This window comes from Tamandua tetradactyla, chromosome 9, assembly GCF_023851605.1.
Source record: "Tamandua tetradactyla isolate mTamTet1 chromosome 9, mTamTet1.pri, whole genome shotgun sequence".
Classification (NCBI taxonomy): domain Eukaryota; kingdom Metazoa; phylum Chordata; class Mammalia; order Pilosa; family Myrmecophagidae; genus Tamandua; species Tamandua tetradactyla.
Window position 1 is genome coordinate 112,119,940 of NC_135335.1, and position 24,200 is coordinate 112,144,139.

General features: G+C 37.3%; 1 protein-coding gene and 1 non-coding gene across 5 annotated transcripts in view; both read left to right on the forward strand.

Moving 5' to 3' along the window:
* The window catches only part of RGS7BP (regulator of G protein signaling 7 binding protein), a 128,516-nt gene that overhangs the window by 64,061 nt on the left and 40,255 nt on the right, over window positions 1-24,200 (forward strand). The window contains exon 1 of one of the 4 annotated variants that reach the window (XM_077117294.1): window positions 3,524-3,693. The exons of the other annotated variants lie outside the window; for them this stretch is intronic. The gene's annotated coding sequence lies outside the window, so the exon portion shown is untranslated. Of the gene's footprint in view, window positions 1-3,523; window positions 3,694-24,200 lie in introns of those variants that run through there. 4 annotated transcript variants of the gene reach the window in all.
* On the forward strand, window positions 8,844-8,950 carry LOC143647550 (U6 spliceosomal RNA). Its single transcript, XR_013158162.1, has one exon. It is a non-coding gene; the product is annotated as a U6 spliceosomal RNA (small nuclear RNA).

The following is a 24,200-nucleotide window of genomic DNA, read 5'->3' on the forward strand; positions in this document are numbered from 1 at the left end:
ATTAATATTGAGTCAATTAATATTGAGTCTCCTATTCTTTATAATATCCTAAATCTTTTACTTTTAAAATTTTTAAGTCATTTTCATTGTTCCAATTGAGTATCATTTGGTTCACATATAGTTTTTCTTTTTCAAATATATTAGTTCACATGACATTCTCATATTGAGTTTGTCTGTATTTGAAGACAGTACCAGGCTAGCTCACCAACTCCATTTTTATTTCTTATAAACTTGACCTAATCTCATTAATTAGAATCTGGATATGCACCTTTGTACAATTTTTTGAAAAATCAGAGAATCTCTTCATCTCTTATCTAGAAAATATATTTCCTTATTTTCAGCATATAACCTAAAGATGACTCCCTCCAAAACCCAATAAAATATGCCTTTTGATCATCACAAAATGATGATGTCATCTAATATAAGCAATCTAGAAAAGTTTATCCTTCAAATAATTTACCAAAATTATATTTTAAAGTTTACATATAAGGAATTTTTTTCTTATTTCAAGAAAAAATTATTTCTTTTCCTCCTACCAAAACTGATTATTTCTTCCAAAACTGATTATTTCTTCCAAAGACAATGATATACTGTAAATGATATTCCAAAACTTCCTCAGTTTTGAAATGATATGAGCTACTTCCGTCATTTTTCTTGATTGTTTAGCTTTTCAAGTAGAATGTAGGTCATTAAAATCCAGGGTGGTTGTTGTTGTTGTTGTTGTTGTTGTTATTTGTCTTTGCCCTCGTTTCTCAACAAAATTTTCCTTTGCAATTGCAAAACAAATTTTCAACTATAATTGGCCCAATATAGCTAATATGCTTCTACACATGAAACAATTCTTTGGCCTGATTCAACATAATTTGTAATAAGAATTTCTTCTCTGTGTTCTACATCAATTCCTAAAACCTGTTCAGACAATTTAAAAATTTAAAATCAGGATTTGTTTGTTTGTTTGTTTCATAGTCTTGTATTGTCCAAAGAAAAATACATTTTCAATATTTTCCTTCTTTCCTTCTTTAATGATGGTGGCTTCCATGGAAGAATCAATGTCAGAGTCACGCCTGCAAACCAAAATACTTTAATTGCAGCTCTTAAATTAGTGAATCTCTGCTATTCTTGCTTTTTATTCTGTTTATCATTACAGTTAGTATTCTTTCAGATGACCTAGAATTACATGAATCTGTAAACCTTCCTCCTTCCCTCCCTACCCCTCCCTCTTTCTCTCTTTCTTTCAAATTGGAAACCACCCTTCTTTTTTCGGCATGGGCAGGCTCTGGGAGTCCAACCCCGGTCTCTGGCATGGCAGGTGAGAATTCCACCACTAACCCGCCGTGGCCCGCCCGGAAACCACCATTCCTCTGACAGCATACTTGCATTCAGTGTTTAGTGTAATAGAAAGAGCCCAGACTTTAGAGTTAGTGTTCTAATAACAGGCTTATAGAACACAAACCCTGGGAAAGTAATCCCATTTCAGTTTCTTCATCTTTGAAATGTTATCAATATCTGCATCACAGGACTTGTGCAATATTTATCTTTATACATTACAGTGTTATAGTGGATTAGATAATCCCAAAACACATGAGTCACTTAGATAAATTGTTTAAAAATCACGCTCTTAAATGCGTGGCTGAGTTCACAGGAAAGTAAGGGAAATCCCTAGGGTTAAAAATGAAAAAGGGAATGAAAGTGGAGGTTAGGTAGCATACACGGAGGGAGCTCACTGGCTTTATCACTGTGGGGCATACAGCTGGAAGGTCAGAGGGGGACAAGAGTTAGAACCAAGATAGCCACATAGTCTTGTGCTGAATGTCTGCAATTTACCCTTCCAGATCCATCCTCTACCCCATATCACTGAACTCCCTTGTCTTATGACTTCTAGTTGGACTCATCCAATGGAGAACCTTCTCAAGAGTTTTGAGGGAAGAAGAGAGGTCAGGGTATTTATTCTCCTGTTTCCTTACCAGTGTGATCACTTTGAACTAGCTCTGTTCATAACAGAAAGTCACTGTTCTACCCAACAAGGTAGACCTGTGATAGACATTGGCCTTTCTTGAGTCAAGGTATCTTTCTCTGGATGCCTTAGTGTGGACATTTTTTATGACCTTAGAACTGTAAACTTGTAACTTAGCAAATTCCCTTTTTAAAAGCTGTTCTCTTTCTGGTATATTGCATTAGAGTGTCTCTAACAGACTAAAACAGTATTGTGTTTGTATTGTTACTGAAATAATTTAAGTCTTTTGTGGCATTGTGATGAAATGAATGTATCATGTATATAGAAAGATTCAGGACAAATGATCATTGCTAGGCAAAAAATATATATGCCTGATATTTCTGTTGTTCTCCAATGGTACATTGCTCTGTCTCCTCTTTTGTATTTTCAGAATTTTATTTTTCTAGTCTAATGGGTATGAAATAATATATCTCACTGGATCAAATATGCATTTCCCTGATTACTAACAAAGTTGAGTATTTTTTCATGTATTTATTAGCCTTAGTAATTCCTCTTTTATGAGTTTCCTTTTGTTTTTTCCCACATAAACATGTTGAAATTATTTAAAATGTTTGTGATATAGTGATAAGTTAAAAGCAAACCAAACTAGAACACAAAATTGGCCTATAATTTTAATTCTAATTGAGTAAAGGTAAATATCCAGATGCTCCAAGTTTGGAAAATTTGTCACAAAACTTAATTTAGTTACCTTAGAATGGTGGGATTTGGGGTAATTTACTTTTCTTCTAAAAATGATGCTAATGTTTTCCTAATCTTATTTCCTCATTTTCAAAAAAGCAAAACAAATGAAATTTTGCTTGAGGTTTTGGAAAAGTGCCCTATGACTTCTTACTCTGTTTTCTAAGTCTTCCTCCAGGCTCCATGTAGACTAGTGATTATTTTTTTTTATTTCTGCTATTATTTTTATTTGACATTATTCCTTTCTGGTAGAACACTATGTGCTTGACCTAAAAAAAGTGGGATGTGTGTTTGTGTGTGTGAAAGCAAGGATAGAGTGAAAGAAGAAAGACATTTCAAGATTTGTATCCTTAATCAGACGAAATGCCCACATTGCCGAGGAAACTGCTTCTCATAATTCATAGTAGAGGGGAATGAATGTGTGCACATGGCTTGGGGACTTCCCACTTGTGCACATGTTTTGGAAATGTAACAAGCACACACTGGCCTAAGTAGTCAACTTGGAAAAGAAATGGCATTCTTTTAAAAAGTAGGAACTTCACTGCTTTGAGAATACGAACCAGAGAGAAATTGTAGTGTACAAATTAAATAGAAATTAATTCTTGCCCATCTAAGTCCTTGCAAAAGAATGGCATGTATTCTATAAGATGTTTCAATGTAGCATTAGCAGCCAGCATGTGTAAACCTCCACTGCCAAATGTGTTAAGCTCACACACAGACCCGAGCAGATCTGTCCCCACTTGGCGCTTTCCCTCTGTCTTATTGTCATCCAGGCTTCTTTCTATTATTGCTTCATTTCCTGCCTGGTTAACTTTTCCAATTTCCCTGGCACACTGTGCTGAACGATGTCCCCACCTCTGCAGCAGGTCCAGACACACAGCCAGGATTTTTACCTTTAATAAAGACAAACTGGAGCTGAGACAAAGACATCCTTTTGCTGAGACTGCAGGCTCCAGCCTGCTGCAGCCTCTCATCCCAGGAGCAGTTTCCATCAGCTCTAGGTATGTTGGATCTCCATTATGGTTTTCTGGAATTTTAGCCATGTGAACTGGAACATGCCTTTGTGTAGTTTTTGTTTTCCCCACTTGCTTCCAAATAGGACCCCTATAAGTCAACTGTGTAGAGCAAAAGGTATTGAGTCGCTGGGTTTATTGACCTTTTCTGGCCTTTGCTTTTGCCTGGGACAGTGCCCATTTCCAGTCATCTCACCGCTTGAGGCTCTTTTTTAACTCTTACATTAACTTATAAAGTGGGCATGGCTGCATTTCCTTTGATTTGCAGTAAGATATCAGTTCGTATTTATAGCATTGCCTCATGAGGTCAAGGACAGGAAATGGGAGGTCAAAATGAAGCAAAACTTCTAAAATAAGATGTTCTTAAAATTAGGATTAAGTCTTGCTCAGTAAAACCTGGAGTGCAAACCAAGTAGGATTTACAACCGAAATACACACTCTGTAGGGCGTACTTCCCAAAATAATCTGCCAAGCAATGCTGGACTTCTCAGGGGTGCCTGCCAGGTGGAAAGCACTGTGGCCCGGGAGCCTCCCTTGGCCATCCTTGAGCTAAGTTGTGGGTTTGGGTCTACTTATTAGGATTTCCCTAATATGCCTCCTGAATGGCATCTGAAAGCTTTTTTTACTCTCCGTGTGCTCCAGAACAAGGTTTGATGTTTGCTAAAGCTACCCTTTTGTTAGTGAAACCAGCTCTTTATGTGTTATGATTTGGGGGACACTTCATAGAACCACCTGCTTTAAACATCAACCTTACCACTGGCCCCAACTTTATTGCTTCGTTCCTTTGGATGCTGGATATCTTCCCATCTCCATAATTCCCTTTTTAAATGTTCATGTGAATAAGAGTTGGGCTGTGCTTACCATTGGCTGTAGTTGTAGGGATCAGAAACTAAAATTTCCTTTGGTGTCCCTGTCTTTGTCTCCCCTGTTGTGTCAGGGTTTCCTTAGGGACTCCTTAATCGAGGCTGAACCTTATAGGTTTTTTTTCACTGTAATTGATACAGAAGCCCTATTGTGGTGGCAAAATGTGGGGAAAGGGAGAGTGTTCTAAAGTCCATTGGTTAGATCTCAGTGTTCCCCTCAGTGCTGCAGAGTCTGTGCCCTTGGGCTGTGGCTTTAGCTTTTTCTTTTTTCATCACTTAGTTGATACAGGGAGGCTAGAACAGTATTTCCCTTCTCCCATGTCAATTAGACTCTGGTAAAATCCACATTAGTTAGACTCCTGTAAAATAGATTCCCTTGAGGGCAGGCCTTTATCGTTACAGAGAATAGAATGCTCTGTGCATATTTCAAAATTGTTACTTTTCCCCTCCTCCTCCTGGAAGCAAGAGGGGATTTTTCCCTAATCTTCACATTGTGAAGCCAGTGGGACTCCTGGTGGTAAAACTCATGAAAGTAGAAATGACAGAACCTAGAGAAACAACAGAAGAAACCTCAGAGCCAACTTCACAGCAGAGCTGATCAGGTATGGACCCCTAGAGAACAGAGACACGGATGTCTGGAGATGCTTGGAGCCCAGCAGATGTTGCCATGAGATGTTAAGCAAGCCAGAACCTGGAGAGAGCCAAAGGAAGCCAAGAGATGAAATCTAGCCCTGGAGAAGTAAAGTGAAGAACCCCCACAGGAAGAGAGGCTGGAAGCAATGGAGCCCAAGAGCAAGGGACCAATAGATACCAGCCACGTGCCTTCCCAGCTAACAAATGTGTTCCTGACCCATTGGCCATTCTTGAATGAAGCCATTTGAGGTTCTGAAGAAAGAAAGAAGGACAAAGGGAAAGAAGGAAAGAAAGAAATGCAGAAGAAAAGAGGAAGGAATGGACATGCAAAGGAGAAATACAGCAAGCAGGAGGTGAAAGCAGAGGTAGAGGCTTAAGTTTCTGGCGGTTCCTTTCAATCATGTGACAAATGTTTACCCAGCACCTACTATGTGTGAATCTGATAAAATTTTGGCTTTTGAAAAAATTTACGTTCTTTCTAGCTCCATAGTTTCTAGCCAAATAAAAAAATGGAATCCTTAAAAAAAAAGGGAAAACTCATGAAAGTGGAGGGGTCCCCCTAAAGCTGGGCCCCCAAGGGCTTTTTTCTCTTGAGCTAGCCCATCTCAGTCTCTAGCAATTACTTGTTTACCCTCTAAGGACCAGATGACAGCTCCAGAGACAGTTTCGGCTCCCAGTAAGCTTTGATTCTCTCCATATCTGCCTATCTCTCCAGTTTTCAGGGTGGTGATTTGCTCCATGATGGTAATTCTCTGACAGATCTTAGAAGAGGTGTTGGTTTTCAGTTTTTCAGCTTTTTTGTTGTTGCGAGGACAAGAGTAATAACTTCTGAGCTGTTGATGTATCAGACTGGAAACCAGAAGTTCTCTTTTAAAATGTGAATCTCTCTGCTGGCACATAATATTTCCGCCTAACACCTTAGCAAATGCTAACTGACAGAAAATAAAAGCAAGGGTGGGACACGAGAATAATGGAAGGGAGAAGTTAGAAAACAGGAAAGAAGAGGGCAAAAGAGGTGATGAAGAGGTGGGTGAAGGTAAAACAAGCTTTACCAAATCAGTAATTTTGTTAGGTATTAGCCTTCATTTCAACAATTAAAAAAGTTTCTTGGGGGGATGCATGGTCCAGGAATCAAACCCCGGTCTCTCGCATGGAAGACAAGCCCTCCACCACTGAACCACCCGTGCACCCTCAACAATTAAATTTATGCTCACACCATGTCGTTCCATTAACGTACATGGGCATTTATCTGTATTTACAAAATCGACATAGAGGTGGGATTTTAAAAATAAGCAATTTAAAAATAATTTGAAAATATAATGAAAGGCCATCATTAAACTGAAAAAGCACCCATTTTAGAAAAGAACTGAGTTGCTAAAGCTTTACTGAAAGCAATACCATGATTTAGACACCATTGTTTGAGATACTTGAATTTCTAATCTGTGTAAATTAAGCCATGTTATAAGAGCAATCATCATTTAATAAGGTCCTACATATGCCACACTGGCTATTTCATGCAAATAATGCAAACCGTGAATCCCTACTTACAATGTCAAAATTTGACCTTATGCTGCTCAGTCACTATCTAGCATTAAAAAAAAATTATTTTATTTGTACTTACCAAAGCACAGTTGTATAGGCAGTGATTCTCAAAATGAGTCCCTGGATCAGTTGGGGACTTGTTAGAAATCAAATTCTCAGGTCCCATCCCAGGCCTACTAAATTGGAAACCCTAGGGATAGAGCCCAGCCTACCCCTGAGAATTCCAGGTGTTTCTGATACTCATTAAAGTCTGAGAAGCACTGGTTCAAGCCTGTCATGGTCAGACTGATGTGTGATAGATGATCTGGAAGAAAATATGACTATGTCTTCCTATTCTCCTTTACTAAGTTCTATTTTTGTATGTTTTAATCCATACAATATGCTGGTATCCTTGTATACACATAATTCATCAACAAAACCATTTTGAGTATTGGGAGTGGATGCTTCACTTTTTTAATTGCTGAAAATGCATGATATACAAAGTTTGAAGATCACTTGTCTAAGCCATAAAATTTTAAAGCTCTTATGCCACAAGCCCAGCCGAGCCATTAGCCACTGACAATTTCATGTATTTGTATTAATATATTTATCTCACTCTTCACTGCCAAATGCTTTGTAAATAATTTATACTGCTCAGTTCTCCTCTAGAGAAATCTTGTATTCCCAGTAAAGTGATAAGAAGGGGTTTCTGTGTGGAACCCTGGATGTGCCCTCTCTCTGGGTAAAAGGAAGACTAACAATAGCCTGTGAACAGCGTGGACAGCACCCTCCCACCTTCCCATCAATGCATTCATTTTTGTCTCTGCAAAATAGACCATAAAAAGCCAGGAAGCAGGTTTGGTGTCCCTTCCTCGCCACCCCTTTCTCTCCCATCCCCACTGTCCTGTGCAGATGGAGGGATCCCTTAGGGGGCAGTTTTCCCCACTCCCCCACGCACACCAGCTTACCCTAGTCTGGCCTGCCTCCTCTGTTATAGATTCGTGCCTCCTTTGTGTTCTGCATTTCTCTGAGCTAGACAAAATATCACTGCATACTTATTATAAATGGAAAAATTAAGAAACTAGGACAAGAGCTGAATTTTATTTTATTCTTAATTTTTTAGAGCTGACTTTTAAACCACAATAATTTAGGGACTCAAAAACTAATAAAGTAGAAAATATGATTGTTTTATTCCTTAGTACAATACTTTGCGCAAAGTATGCCCATCGTAACTGTGCAGGATGGGATGAATAAACAAACATACAAACACAATTCAATTCCTGACCCATATTTATGCTTTTAATTGCTACATAATATTTCTGGAATATTTTCCAGAAATAAAAATTCCAGAAATATTATGTAGCAATTAAAAGCATAAATAAGTGTTTGAGTTTTATCACTGTGTTTACTAGCTGTGTGACTCTGCACAAAGTTCTATAACTTCAATTCAGTCTCACTTCTCTCATTTATAAATTGAGGATAAGGGCAGTAGCTACCTCATAGATTAACTGTGAGAATTAAATGAGACGCAAGTGCTTAGCATGGCATCTGGCACGCAGTAAACACTCAATACATGTTAGTTGTACTGCATTTGGCGGAATAAAATGCCAGGAAATAAGATGGGTTCCTACCCAGAAGTCCTTTGTCAATGAAGCTCAACAACTTTTTTTTAGAGCCAAGGGCTAATGATCTTACATAATTTATGCAGCTTTGAAAATCAAAAGTAATGCCTCTTTTGGAGAGACTGACCTGAACATTTGCTAATCAACTCTCTCCTCCTGCCCATATGTCTGTCTGCCTGAAACAGCTATTTCTGTTCTTGAGCAAACTATTGGCCGAGGTGCAGAGTCCTTTCATTCTAATTCTCCTAATGGAACATTATATTCCATCATTAAGAAATTTTTAAAAATTATATGTGAATCTCCACAGTGGAGCCATTTAGCTGAAAACTTGATGATAGTGAAATGAAACCACATCAAAGAAGAGTAAAGTAACTCAAGTTTCTATCCCTGTTCAGAAAGATTAATTTTTCTTAAGGGAGATTTCACAAAGTGTTATCATCAAAAAGAAACATCACAGGATAAAATGGGAATTTCCATGCACTCTTAAAAAAGGAATCCAGTGCTCGCTTCGGCAGCACATATACTAAAATTAGAACGATACAGAGAAGATTAGCATGGCCCCTGTGTAAGGATGACACGCAAATTCGTGAAGCATTCCACATTTTTAAGGCAAAATGGTAGAGGAAAGTACTACCCAAACAGTAATAACACTAAATGTTAATGGACTGAACTCCCAAATCAAAAGACATAGACTGGCAGAATGGATTAAAAAACAGGATCCTTCTATATGCTATCTACAGGAAACACATCTTAGACCCAAAGATAAACATAGGCTGAAAGTGAAAGGTTGGGAAAAGATATTTCATGCAAATAACAACCAGAAAAGAGCAGGAGTAGCTATACTAATATCCAACAAATTATACTTCAAATGTAAAACAGTTAAAAGAGACAAAGAAGGATAGTATCTACTAATAAAAGGAACAATTCAACAAGAAGACATAACAATCATAAATATTTATGCACTGAACCAGAATGCCCCAATATACATGAGCCATACACTGCAAATACTGAAAAGGGAAATAGACACATCAACCATAATAGTTGGAGACTTCAATTCCCCACTCTCATCAATGGACAGAACATCTAAACAGAGGATCAATAAAGAAACAGAGAACATGAATATTACAATAAATGAGCTAGACTTAACAGACATTTATAGGACATTACACCCCACAACAGCAGGATACACCTTTTTCTCAAGTGCTCATGGATCATTCTCAAAGATAGACCATATGCTGGGTCACAAAGCAAGTCTCAACAATTTAAAAAGATTGAAATCATACACAACACTTTCTCAGATCATAAAAGAATGAAGTTGGAAATCGATAATAGGCAGAGTGCCAGAAAATTCACAAATACGTGGAGGCTCAACAACACACGCTTAAACAACCAGTGGGTCAAGGAAAAATTACAAGAGAAATCAGTAAATATCTCGAGGTGAATGAAAATGAAAACACAACATATCAAAACTTATGGGATGCAGCAAAGGCAGTACTAAGAGGGAAATTTATTGCCCTAAATGCCTATATCAAAAAAGAAGAAAGGGCAAAAATTTGAGAATTAACTGTCCACTTGGAAGAACTGGAGAAAGAATAGCAAACTAACCCCAAAGCAAGCAAAAAGGAAAGAAATAACAAAGATTAGAGCAGAAATAAATGAAATTGAGAACATGAAAACAATAGAGAAAATCAATAAGACCAGAAGTTGGTTCTATGAGAAAATCAATAAGATTGATGGGCCCTTAGCAAGACTGACAAAAAGAAGAAGAGAGAGGATGCAAATAAATAAAATCAGAAATGGAAAGGAGACATAACCACTGACCTCACAGAAATAAAGGAGGCAATAACAGGATACTATGAACAACTTTACGCTAATAAATACAACAATGTAAATGAAATGGACAAGTTCCTAGAAAGGCATGAACAACCAACTTTGACTCAATATGAAATAGATGACCTCAACAAACCAATCACAAGTAAAGAAATTGAATTAGTTATTCAAAAGCTTCCTAAAAAGAAAAGTCCAGGACCAGATGGCTTCACATGTGAATTCTACCAAACATTCCAGAAAGAATTAGTACCATCCCTGCTCAAACTCTTCAAAAAAATTGAAGTGGGGGGAAAGCTACCTAATTCATTCTATGAAGCCAACATCACCCTCATACCAAAACCAGGCAAAGATATTACAAAAAAGAAAACTACAGACCAATCTCTCTAATGAATATAGATGCAAAAATCTTCAACAAAATTCTAGCAAATCGAATCCAGCAACACCTTAAAAGAATTATACATCATGACCAAGTAGGATTCATCCCAGGTATGCAAGGATGGTTCAACATAAGAAAATCAATTAATGTAATACACCATATCAACAAATCAAAGCAGAAAAATCACATGATCATCTCAATTGATGCAGAGAAGGCATTTGACAAGATTCAACATCCTTTCCTGTTGAAAACACTTCAAAGGATAGGAATACAAGGAAACTTCCTTAAAATGATAAAGGGAATACATGAAAAACCCACAGCTAATATCATCCTCAATGGGGAAAAATTGAAAACTTTCCCCCTAAGATCAGAAGAAGACAAGGATGTCCACTATCACCACTGTTATTCAACATCGTGTTAGAAGTTCTAGCCAGAGCAATTAGACAAGAAAAAGAAATACAAGGCATCAAAATTGGAAAGGAAGAAGTAAAACTATCACTGTTTGTAGATGATATGATACTATACATTGAAAACCCTGAAAAATCCACAGCAAAACTACTAGAGCCTACAAACGAGTACAGCAAAGTAGCAGGTTACAAGATCAACATTCAAAAATCTGTAGTGTTTCTATACACTAGCAATGAACAAGCTGAGGGGGAAATCGAGAAACGAATTCCATTTACAATTGCAACTAAAAGAATAAAATATTTAGGAATAAATTTAACTAAAGAGACAAAAGACCTATACAAAGAAAACTACAAGAAACTGTTAAAAGAAATCACAGAAGACCTAAATAGATGGAAGGGCATACCGTGTTCATGGATTGGAAGATTAAATATAGTTAAGATGTCAATTCTACCTACATTGATTTACAGATTCAACGCAATACCAATCAAAATCCCAATAACTTACTTTTCAGAAATAGAAAAACCAATAAGCAAATTTATCTGGAAGGGCAGGGTGCCCCGAATTGCTAAAAGTATCTTGAGGAAAAAAAACGAAGCTGGAGGTCTCACATTGCCTGACTTTAAGGCATATTATGAAGCCACAGTGGTCAAAACAGCATGGTACTGGCATAAAGATAGATATATTGACCAATGGAATCAAATAGAGTGCTCAGATATAGACCCTCTCATCTATGGACATTTGATCTTTGATAAGGCAGTCAAGCCAACTCACCTGGGACAGAACAGTCTCTTCAACAAATGGTGTCTAGAGAACTGAATATCCATATGCAAAAGAATGAAAGAAGACCCGTATCTCACACCCTATACAAAAGTTAACTCAAAATGGATCAAAGATCTAAACATTAGGTCTAAGACCATAAAACAGTTAGAGGAAAATGTAGGGAAATATCTTACGAATCTTATAATTGGAGGCGGTTTTATGGACCTTACACCTAAAGCAAGAGCACTGAAGAAATAAATAAATAAATGGGAGCTCCTCAAAATTAAACACTTTTGTGCATCAAAGAACTTCATCAAGAAAGTAAAAAGACAGCCTACACAATGGGAGACAATATTTGGAAATGACATATCAGATAAAGGTCTAGTCTCCAGAATTTATAAAGAGATTGTCCAACTCAACAACAAAAAGACAGCCAATCCAATTACAAAATGGGAAAAAGACTTGAACAGACACCTCTCAGAAGAGGAAATACAAATGGCCAAAAGGTACATGAAGAGATGCTCAATGTCCCTGGCCATTAGAGAAATGCAAATCAAAACCACAATGAGATATCATCTCACACCCAACAGAATGGCCATTATCAACAAAACAGAAAATGACAAGTGCTGGAGAGGATGCGGAGAAAGAGGCACACTTATCCACTGCTGGTGGGAATGTCAAATGGTGCAACCACTGTGGAAGGCAGTTTGGCAGTTCCTCAAAAAGCTGAATATAGAATTGCCATATGACCCAGCAATATCATTGCTAGGTATCTACTCAGAGGACTTAAAGGCAAAGACACAAATGGACATTTGCACACCAATGTTTATAGCAGCATTATTTACAATTGCAAGGAGATGGAAACAGCCAAAATGTCCATCAACAGACGAGTGGCTAAACAAACTGTGGTATATACATATGATGGAATATTATGCAGCTCTAAGACAAAATAAACTTATGAAGTATGTAACAACATGGATGGACCTAGAGAACATTATGCTGAGTGAGACTAGCCAAAAACTAAAGGACAAATACTGTATGGTCCCACTGATATGAACCGACACAAGTGAATAAACTTGGAATATGTCGTTAGTAACAGAGACCATCAGGAGATAGAAATAGGGTAAAATACTGGGTAATTGGAGCTGAAGGGATACGGACTGTGCAACAGGTCTGGATACAAAAAACTCATAAATGGACAGCACAATACTACCTAACTTTAATGTAATTATGTTAAAATACTGAATGAAGCTGCATGTGAGAATGATAGAGGGAGGAGGGATGGGGACATAAATGAAATCAGAAAGAAAGATAGATGTTAAAGATCGAGATGGTATAATCTAGGAATGTCTACAGTGTATAATAATAGTGAAATGTACAATGTACAAATTTTTAAAATGTTTTTGTATGAGGAAAAACAAAGGAATGTCATTACTGCAGGGTGCTGAAAATAGATGATAATTAATACTTTAAAATGTCACCTTATGTGTGAGACTAAAGCAAAAAATGTTTATTTGTTACAAAATTTAGATTTTGACTAGAGCATTTCCTTATATAACTCATGTAGATCATTTGATTGAATGTCATAAGTACTTGGAATCTCAGGTAGCACATGAGATTTTATTGGTTTTGTCCAGAGTGATCCCCCAGTGAATCCCAGAATGATATGATCAGTGACTGGAAAAGTATTTGCAAGCCCCCTTCGGGGAATGGTGAGAATGGGGAGAAATTCAACTTCCCCAAGTTGAATTCTTGATATTCTCACAAGCAGTGTGGACAACCAACGCTATAGGCTGAGCCCCCAGTCTCGGGGTTTGTTCACATGAAACTCAACCCCACAAAGGATAGGTCAAGTCTACTTAAAATTTAGGCCAAGAGTCACCCCCAAGAGAGCCTCTTTTGTTGCTCAGATGTGGCCTCTCTCTCCAGCCAATATGATGAGCAGTCTCACCACCCTCCCCCTCTCTGTGTGGGACATGACTCCCAGGGGTGTGGACCTTCCTGGCAATGTGGGACAAAGATCCTGGAATGAACTGAGACTCAGCATCAAAGGACTGAGAAAAACCCTAGAATGAGCTGAGAATTAACATCAAGGGATTGAGAGAAATTTCTCAACCAAAAGGGGGAAAAGTAAAATGAGACAAAGTGTCGATGGCTTAGAGATTCCAAACAGAGTCGAGAGGTTATCCTGGAGGTTATTCTTACGCATTAAGTAGATATCACCTTGTTTTTCAAGATGTAGTGGAGAGGCTGGAGGGAATTGCCTGAAAATGTAGTGCTGTGTTCCAGTAGCCATGTTTCTTGATGATGATTGAACAATGATATAGCTTTCACAGTGAGACTCTGTGAATGTGAAAACCTTATATCTGATGCTGCTTTTAGCTACTATAGCAACAGGAGAGTAGAACATATGGAATAAAAATAAAAAATAGGGGGAACAAATGTTAAAATGAATTCAGTTTGCAATAGTGGTAAATGAAAGCAAGGGGTAAGGGGATGATATGTATAGCTTTTTTTTTCTATTATCATTTTATTTCTTTTTCTGTTGTCTTTTTTTTTTTCTAAATCGATGCAAGTGTACTAAGAAATGACGAATATGCAACTATGTGATGATATTAAGAATTACTGATTGTATATATAGAATGGAATGATATTTAAATGCTTTGTTTGTTAATTTTTTTTTAATTAATAAAAAAAGTTAAAAAAAAAAAGAATGTGAAGTGCTAATTTCTCTCTGGCAACCATGCACTTATGCTTAGAGAACAGCTATGTACTTACTATAGGCTTCAAGAGGAGCTATAGTCCCCTTAGTGTGCTAATTCCAGCATAAACCTTCTCCTCTGGAATACAGATTTTCTTTCGTAATATTTTGTCTTTTTTATGAAATGGGAATCCTTGGTCAGTAGGGTGTACAAAATGCATGTCTGGATTGCCAAACTTTCATACTGTTTGGTTTGCCTTTAAAATTTTTTTGGCTATCCCTTTGAGCAATCCTTATTCCTAGGAACAAAGCATTTTCTTAAAGTCTCTTTTTTCAGTTGATTTCTGGCTAGATAAAAGTCTGGTTTCTCAGCATCAACTATTTCCAGAATTTGGAGGATTCTTCCTTATGTTATTTAATTTTCACTATTAAGCATTAAGGTATCACTAACCTGATTACCAATTTTCAAGTGAGACTATATCATAACCTCTTTCACCTTTGTTCAAATGATAAAATGACCTGTAGTTACCCAATGAGTTGAAAATAAAGATTACTAAGATAATTACTATTGTCAGAGGGACTAAAATAAATAAAAAAGGAATCCAGAAAAAGTAGTGCTTTTCTGTTTTTCTCCAATTCATCTTGCCTGATCTGAAATATATAGTGGGAATTCAATAAATATTGCTGGAACTACTAATCAAGTAGAGAAAAAAGTGTGACATGAAAGTGTATGTTTAGGAATAATCTGTAGAATCGTCTCCCTGGAATACTTCCCCTGCTCATTTGTGTTTGCTAATATATTATATACTATTTCACTTAAATCTTTTCAATAGTTCTATAAAATAGGTATTACTGTCTTGATTCAGTGTTTCACTGAGAGAGATTAAGAAACCTTCCTAAGGTCCACAGCTATAAATAATAAAGTCAAGATGTAAATGCTGGACTGTTTGAGTCTGGACCATTTATGCGCCATGTTAATACTCATTCCGAAAGCATGAACCACTGCGGGAGAGGGCACTCTCCTCCTCTGGAACCAGATTACTGCTGCTTTTCTTCTCAACTTTGAATACTGGCCTTGCCCCTTTGAGAACATTATATGTATGGTACTGGCTCATATCCACAGTCCATCTGGCCTGGTGGCATTTCCAACAGTGACACGAGGTGAGGCCGGTGGGTTGGCAGGACTTGTTCATCTTCCACAAATATCGGCTTTGAACATCCACTTCAATTCATTTCAATAAACATTAACTGAGAGGCTTCAACAAGCCAGGTGCTGTGCTAGGTGCTAGGGAAACAGTGAGAATGAAAAAGTCTCCTGCTCCTGGGGACGTTATAATCTAGGGAGGAAAACCACTCAGATTTCCTAATACTCATTTACCAATGCTCCCACTTCTTGAAGAGCTGCCTTCTGTTTGGAGTTTGATGACTATCTTTTTGAAATGGAAATATGGTTTCCCTTTTGGTGTTCCTTTACTTTTTGTTGAGACTATCCATTGTATCCAACAGAAAACAAATTTTCTAAGTTTGCTGCCTCTACCCTTTCTTACCCTTTTCCTGATTATCTCCTTAACTGCTTTGAAAGTCAAGCATTGAGACATGCGATTTCAAATCTAGGACAGTAAAGTTCTTGATAATATTAAAGGAGAAAAAAAACAGGGAGAATGGGATAAGCTTCTCAAATACCTAGTGATCCCTGATACTGTATCAGATAAATAGAGATCTCTCATTCATGAATCCACCCAAACTGATTTATATTTTCAGCCTGGACAATGTGGTAAGGTTCCTGAAATTCATCAGCAATTTCTCCAAGTAGCAATACCTTTACTTTCTTCCAAATGTATTTTATTTTGAACCTAAAAGAAATTTTTAGAATTTTTTTTAGAATTTTTGGAATTTTCAAAACAAGTCTGTGATGCTTCTACATCTTTCAAAATGATACTAACTTTGATCACAGGACATCAGAGCCTTTGTCTTTTTCATCTGAACATTCCTGACCTTCTTTTGTTTGTGATTGTCTGCTCGTTTCTCATTTTTTTCCTTGCAGAGCAGTCCTTCAATACACTTCACACAAATAGGTATTCAAACGTCAACTTCAGTTTGTTAGCATCACTCTCTAGTCAAATGAGTTAGTGCCCCAGTTTTTTCAACTTTAAAAGGAAGAATTACGTTTGACAATGCTGAAGTGTCTATTGTAAAGTTAGTGGCTTAGCAATAACTTCACGATATGGTCTAGCCAACAATTCCACCTTCTCTTGGTGCAGTCCAACTACCTCTCTTGTCAGGTTCCAACTCAGTCTACAACTAACACTGAGGTCAATTCAGGAACCCCTAGTGTCAACATTTTTTCAAATCCCTATTTCTGGAGCTATTGCATGCAAGTGTACAGTTTTACAGCTCTTTGTTTTTCTTCAGTGAATTCCTTGGTGAAGTGATAAACATTGAAATTTTGCTTCATAGACTAAGATCAGAGAGCCCATTTTGTTCTTTTTCAAAGATATCACATATTTCATGATTTGGACTCGAGTTTAGCTCAAGCATATTTGAGACTTTTTAATAATTACTTTCAGTTATGATGGTCAATTTGTTAGGAGGGTACAGATTTTGATGAACTTTTTATGTCTATATAAGTAGTTGCCTTTTCTAAATCTCCAGTTTTATTTTTCATATCAGAGGAAACTGTTTTTATGTAGGAAATCCCACTCTCCTTAAATCGATGCACACATCTGTTGCCAGTAAACTTATGTCCTGAGAGGTGAGTGTTGGATGAGCTCCGTTTTAAGAGTATTTGTTAAATACCCTAATTAGTTGGGCTCTAAACCAGCACAAGCAAATCAAAAGGTGTGCCACACTAAGGTAAATAAGGAAACAGCCTGGATGGGGGTCTCAGGAGAACTGGGGAGCTTCCGCTGTCTACAAGAGCAGCTGCTCTTCAGTACTAGCTAAGTGCTGATCTTCTGGAGATTGGGCCGAGAGCCTTTAGATCTTTTGATTCTTAAGAGGCACAGGAAATCCAGATTTTTATGTGAATTCAAAAAATAAGGTTGAACACCGCAGGCCAAACAAAACATGTTGTGGATATATTTGGACTGCAAGTCACAGTGTGCAAAGCTCCACCTCCTACTATTACAGTGAAGAAGAAACTTGGACAAGCATCTGGATGAATTCACCCTTTCCCGTGTGTATTAATACCGGAGAGCTCATTATGTGCCGGGCATCCTACATGCATTTGTCACAGCAGCCCTATTCCCGTGGAGCCCTGCTAGTCCCATTGTATTGATAAAGCTGAGACTTGGAGAGGTTAAGTAATGTAGATAGAGAGGTTAAGTTACAGTTAAGATGTGATGGGATTGTAAAATTCAAGCCCTAAGAATCTGCTTCCTGAGTTAGTGTGATGGTGGGTGCATGTGTGTGTTAATCATCTAAATACGTCAGCATTCTTGTTTTTTTTTCTTTTATTTTTCTCTTTCTTTATAGTGGTATCCATAAAGAAATAAAAAACAGTGCCACTCTTAGGAAAATTTCAGAAATAGGAAATATTTGCTTGGGGCACTGGCTTTGACCAGTTTCCCTTCCTAATAGACATTCAGCCTCTTTCTCAAAAATTTGCATTTTAAAAGAGGGTCCCTGGAAGAAAAGGACATGCCAGTGGGTATATAAACTCAAGAAAACTTTTTAAATTATATTTTGTCCCTAGGTATCAAATGTCATTCAAGTTCTTTTTCTAGGAATTTTTCCTAAAGTAAATCATTGTGTATTTTATGAAAAGATTTAATTATACACGCTTCATTGTACATTGCTTAAAATAGCAAATAAAAATTAGGAAAAATATGAATGCTCCAAAATAGAGATTAGTTAAACAAAATATTACATATTTATATGATCAAATATTTTGCAGCTATTTATTTATTTAATAAATACTTATTGAGGCTTACTATTTGCCAGGCCCTATTTTAAGCTCTGCGGCTGCATTATTGAACAAGACAGAAAAGTCCCCAGTGTCAAAGATTTACCTTCTGGAGGGGAAGTGAGATAATAAACAATTATCAAATAAACCAGCAGAAAATTTCAGAGTAATAAACCATGAAAACTGATAACATTTAACACTTCGGAAAGATGCTCCATATTAGAAAAAGTGGATTCTAATATGTAATATGTACCTGTCCCCATATATATGTTTGCTTACACGTATGTATATTTGTGGTATATATATATTTTTTAATCTAGAAGGAAATACAAAATGTTAATCGCAAAATAAATAACAAAATAAGTGAACAAAATAAAATAACAAAAATGTTAACAGTGGTTACCTTTGGTATTAAGATCACAGGTAATCCTTTCCTCTTTCTACCTATCTGCATGAAATTTCTTTTAATATGTATTCTGTTTATAGAATAGTTTTTTTAAAAAGTGAGGGCTGCAGGAAAAGGAATTCTTAAGAAACCAATCTCTAGTGATGAAATGGAGCTGATTCTGGCAGAACCAGCAGTCACCCATTCCTCCCACCGCCGAGACACTACCTGTCTCAGCCATGTTGGGGAACTGTTTGATCAAACACCACCCTTGAACCACTACTCTATCAGGAGTTACAGAGATTAATAAGGTAGATTTTCTTACCTCAAGGAGCTTATAGTCTTGTGAAGAAGCTCATGGGAGAATATGACATTTTCCTAGTATACTGACCTTTTAAGTTTGCATAAAGTCTTTGCTTTTTTTTTTATAGAAAACAGCCCTTCTATCTGGCTAGAAATGCACATTTCCGTATTGTTAGGGTGTCATCTTTTGACAGTTTTGCAAAAAGTGCAAATTGACACTGCATGTCAATGGAACACATAAAAACACTGCAAAATCTTATTATATATAAAATTTAAAGAACATCTTGTATTGAGTAGGAGTCAAGTTCAAACTCTTCTTTAAATTTCTAAAGAATGAACCAGAGAGTTGGATGACAGCTCTAAACCTCTGGCACACAGTAGACACTACATGTGTTTGCTGTTATTATTATTAATATGATAAACAGATAGATGCCATCTGTCTACCCTATTTTTAAAGTCTCCCCAATGAACCTATCTCATTTAATCCTTTCATGGGTCTAAAAAGGGGGATTTCAGGCCTGTTTATAGGCCCTTGTGTTATAAAGGTTCTCCAGAGAAACATAACTGGCAAGATATATATAATGTAAATGTTATGAGCCTTATTATAGGAATTTGCTCACACAATTATGAGGATGGGTAAGTCCCAGTTCCTTAGGGCAGCTACAAGCTGGGAACTCCCAGAAGGTTTTTAATTGTATTAGATTGTTAATGCTGCCAGAATGCAATATACCAGAAATGGAATGGCTTTTATAAAGGGGATTTATTAAGTTACAGTTCTCAGGCCATAAAAATGTCCAAACTAAGTTATCCAGATAAAGATACCATCACTAAAGAAAGACTGATGGCATCCAAACACCTCTGTCAGCTGGCAAGACATGTGGCTGGTGTCTACTGGTCCTTTGGCTTCTGGTTTCAAACAGCTTCAAGGAGCATTTTCTTTCTGCATCTCCAAATGTCTGGGTCTCATGTTGGCTCTGAAACAACTATTCTCTAAGCATCTGCATCTCAGGATTCTCCAAAATGTTTCCTATCTTAAAGGACTCTGGTAAACTAATCAAGACCCACCTTGAATGGGTAGTCACATTTCCAGCCAATCAATAGGCTACACTCACAATTGGGTGTGTCACATCTCCATGGAAGCAATCCAATCAAAGTTTCCACCCCACAATATTGAAATGAGGATTAAAAGAAACACAGTTGCCCCCACAATATTGGATCAAGTAAAAGGACATGGCTTTGCTGGGGTACATAACAGCTTCAAATTGGCACATCAGTAAATTCTCCAGAAGCTGGCTGCCTGAAGTAGAAATGGGAATTCTTCCTTCTGACTGCTGAAATCATCTGTTCTCCTTTTAAGGCTTTCAACTGATTGCATGAGACTTCTCTCATTGCTGAAAGGAGTCTCCTTGGTTAATGTAGATGTAATCAACTTACTGATGATTTAAATCCATGAAATTTCCTCACAGTAACAATAGGCCAGTGCTTGCTTGACCAAAATAACTGGTTTACGTTGACACATGAATTTAACCATCACAGTTGTCAATTTAGCACCCATACCCTTCTCTTTAAACAATGCTTAACCTCTAAATAAAAATAATAGCAGTCATATTTTTGTCTAACAATACTCAACTGTCTTGTGGGGTGCAACCAAAAATGTGCCAACTCTTTCCCTAGAAGAGGGTGCAGGTCCTTCGGCAATATTCACTCTTAAACTTGACATCTTATAATTTAAATATTATGATATAAAGTTACTACAACATATGTCATACAATAAGGGGATAACAGAGGGAAGAAACAAAGATATTTGCTTTGTGGAAATATACAAGCATATTCAGAACAAAACAAGGAAGAAGTATTCATAACCATTACAGCACTCTTTCTGTAATGGGTCACATGGTTATAGATCTTATTTATGACTACTTTCTTCCACTACCCATTCGATATTCCTTTTTCCCTCAGCAAGCACCTCAGCTGGACACAGTTCTTTATCTGGTGGGGTGACCCAAACCTTCATTCCTGAAGTTTCTGGACCACTGCAGTCCTGCTTGGTTGTTGCAATTTTCTATTAACTTTAATCATAGGGCACGGTAGTACTAAGAGACCCCAGAAGGGATCTCCTGTATGCCAGACAAACTCTTCTCTATTTCTGTTGTGTAATAGCAGTCCTATTTCCCCTTGATAATCGCTATTGGTCATCCTAGCCTGTACAGTAATTCCCTTCTTTGCCTGTTAATTCAGAGGCATGAGTTACCCAAAGGGGCTGGTTGGCAGTCTTAACTTCCTGTTCAGTGGAATCATTGTTGTGTCTCCTGGTAGAAGCACTCCTCCTTTTCAAACAAAGACCTGTAGACCAGCAGAGCTTAAGATTTTAGGGACAGGACGCAAAAATTTTTCCTATGGATCACTAGGGGTGATAGTGAGTGGTGTCACTCCCATTTCTACCCCTTGATTCCTCAACCTGTGAATCCTGACTCTGGGAGAAACAGTGCCCTAGTGTGGATGCTGATGGAATCACGGTCTGCGTGGTCTTTCCTCATCCCTCAGACCCTGGTTCCAGATAAACAGTCTCTCATATGGAAGAGGAGGGCCAGTCTTCAGCATTGTCATATAATGGATTCAACAGTTAGTTATTCTATAATTATTCAACTAGATGACATAATTAATTATTAAAGCATTGATCAACATTTTGTGTTGTTATAGTTAAATGAGATAAGGAAATAATTTCTTAATAATTGAAAGCACTCTCTTGTATTAATTGGATGATTTAAATTTTGTCGGCCTAGTTCTCTTACATTGTTGTAAAGCTGAGACATTCCTTTCAGCAGTATTAGTGAAGTCTATAGCTTTTCTTTTTCTTAATAGTTTTTTTCACATACCATATAATATATCCAAAGTATACAATCAATGGATTTCGGTGTAATCACAGAGTATAGTGCATTCTTCATCACAATCAATTTGAGAACACTCTCATGGTTCCAAAAAGAAAAATCCCATACCCTTTATACAGGCCCAATTATTGACACTTAGCATTGGTAAGTGCCTTTGATACAACTGATGAAAGAATATTACAATATCATGGTAAACTACAGTTCATAGTTTGCATTAGTTATATAAGCCTATAGCTTTAACGTATGAGAAATACGGCGTAACCTAGCTTAGTGACATCATTAAAAATGAAACCTAAAGAATACCATTTAAATAAACCAACAGTCGTGTTCTAGTGGGAAAAGCAGGAATTAAGTGCATGTTGTAATTAATGACCCAGAATTTGAATATAATAGACAATCAGTGACTTGAACTCCTTCAAGTGTAATGCATAATAAACGAATGGTAATTGACCTTTCTAAAGAAACCTAAGAGATCACTGGTATCAGGTGAAAAGAATAAGCACCAAAGTTGAAAATCTTGATTTCAGATGCAAAAAATATTTTTTAGAATCAAATGTGATAACAGACATATGTTTCTTTACTAGTTATTCTAAATACATAATCTTTAAGATAAAGCAATCCTAGCTATGGTCAGTGGGTAGGGGCTGTGTTTTAGCCATGTGACTCATGGTGCTGATTTTTGTCACAGATCAAGAATGCAGGACTCAGAGCTCAGTCACAGGCTTCTCTTTGCTGGTGAAATCACAAGACCTGCTAAGATCAGAACCTAAGAAACTGTGGACAAACACCATGAGATTCCCAACCAGAGACCATAAAGAGGAAAACATTGAGAGAACCACAAGGAAAAATGGAGAGGTCAAGAGAGACCCTAGCGGATAAGCATAGCTTTTAGGAGTGATGCTTCTGTATCAAGAAAAAGGAGTCCCGCAGTGCAGCCTATTACCTCTTTCAACTTCTAATGCCCTGAAAAATGCCCAAAAAGTCCCGTCGGAATCATCAAAAAGAGGTTACTACCTATTCCCCTAGCACTGCCTGAAACAGTAACATTTCAGATAAAGAAAATATGATTTACAATTCAATAGTAATATTTTGGGTCTTGTTTCAACATAAGAAATAAGAAAACTGATAGCTAAGTAATTTTTTTCAAGTGTTTACATCTGTTTAAATATAGTTTTTATGCTTTAAATGGAAAAAGAGAATAAGGTGCTTGGTAATGTTACTCATTGTTTATCAACTGTCCCAATTGGGTCATGGGGAAATGTCAAATGTTCAACCAGAGGGCAAGCAAAAAGCAACAGGAGATGGGGATCAGAATATGGTCCTAAATTGTGTAAAAGGCTTTGACCTCTCTAAGCTGTTGTTTGCATAAAGGCTCCCAAAGTAATGACAAAAGGAGAATTCTGTTTCACTTCAGGTTTCACTTTGCTTTTAGAAGTGGAGTTTCATTCCTGACTGAGCCCACATAGCTCCAGGGCAGAGTTTGATCCCAACTCATGTTCAGTGGGAGGGAGTAACAGAGGCATCTGTTCCCATGAAAAGACATGCTGTGAAGTGAGGGGTATTAGTGCAATTACTTCTTCAAAGGCTCCTGGGGGAACCAAACTTGCTCTGACTCTCTACCAAGAAAATGCCGGCGATGTTTCCATCTAAGACACAAGTTTTGTAAAAATTCGCAGAGGGAAGATTAAGTGGAAGAAACAGGGACGATATGGGAACTCACTGTATCTGTACCTTGCAAATGTCTTGCTTCTGTTACCCTGATTAGCTGGACTTCTCTTTCTGTTGAGGTGTTTATTGTGGTATAAAATAGCACAGTCATTTTAGTATTTGGCATCTGTTCTCTGTTGGGAGGTCTTTATATACTTGGATAGACCCTGTAATTGCCTTTACAAATGTGAAATCTAAAAAACTAGTTGTCTTACACACGTACACACACACACACACACATTTTTGCGTTCACTCTGCCCCCGACTGTCCTTTGATTACATCAGCTGGTGACTGCTTTGAGAAACTCCTTTCCCTGAAACCATATGAAGAACTAGACTGTGAAACCGTCACTGGATTTGGCAGAGAATTAGGATATATCCATGCAAATGGTATCCACCTGAGAGGGAACCACCGGGGGCATTTGGAGATATCCTAGAGATTGCTAGCCTTGGATAAATCACTAAATCCCTTTTGTCTCTAGCTATTTGCTCTGAAAAGGATTTAAAAAAAAAAAGCAAAGGTTATATTCCCCTCCCCCTCATCCCATTTAGCTTCCTGAGTCTTTCTTTGCCCTTTGGCTTAAGAGCCACCAACA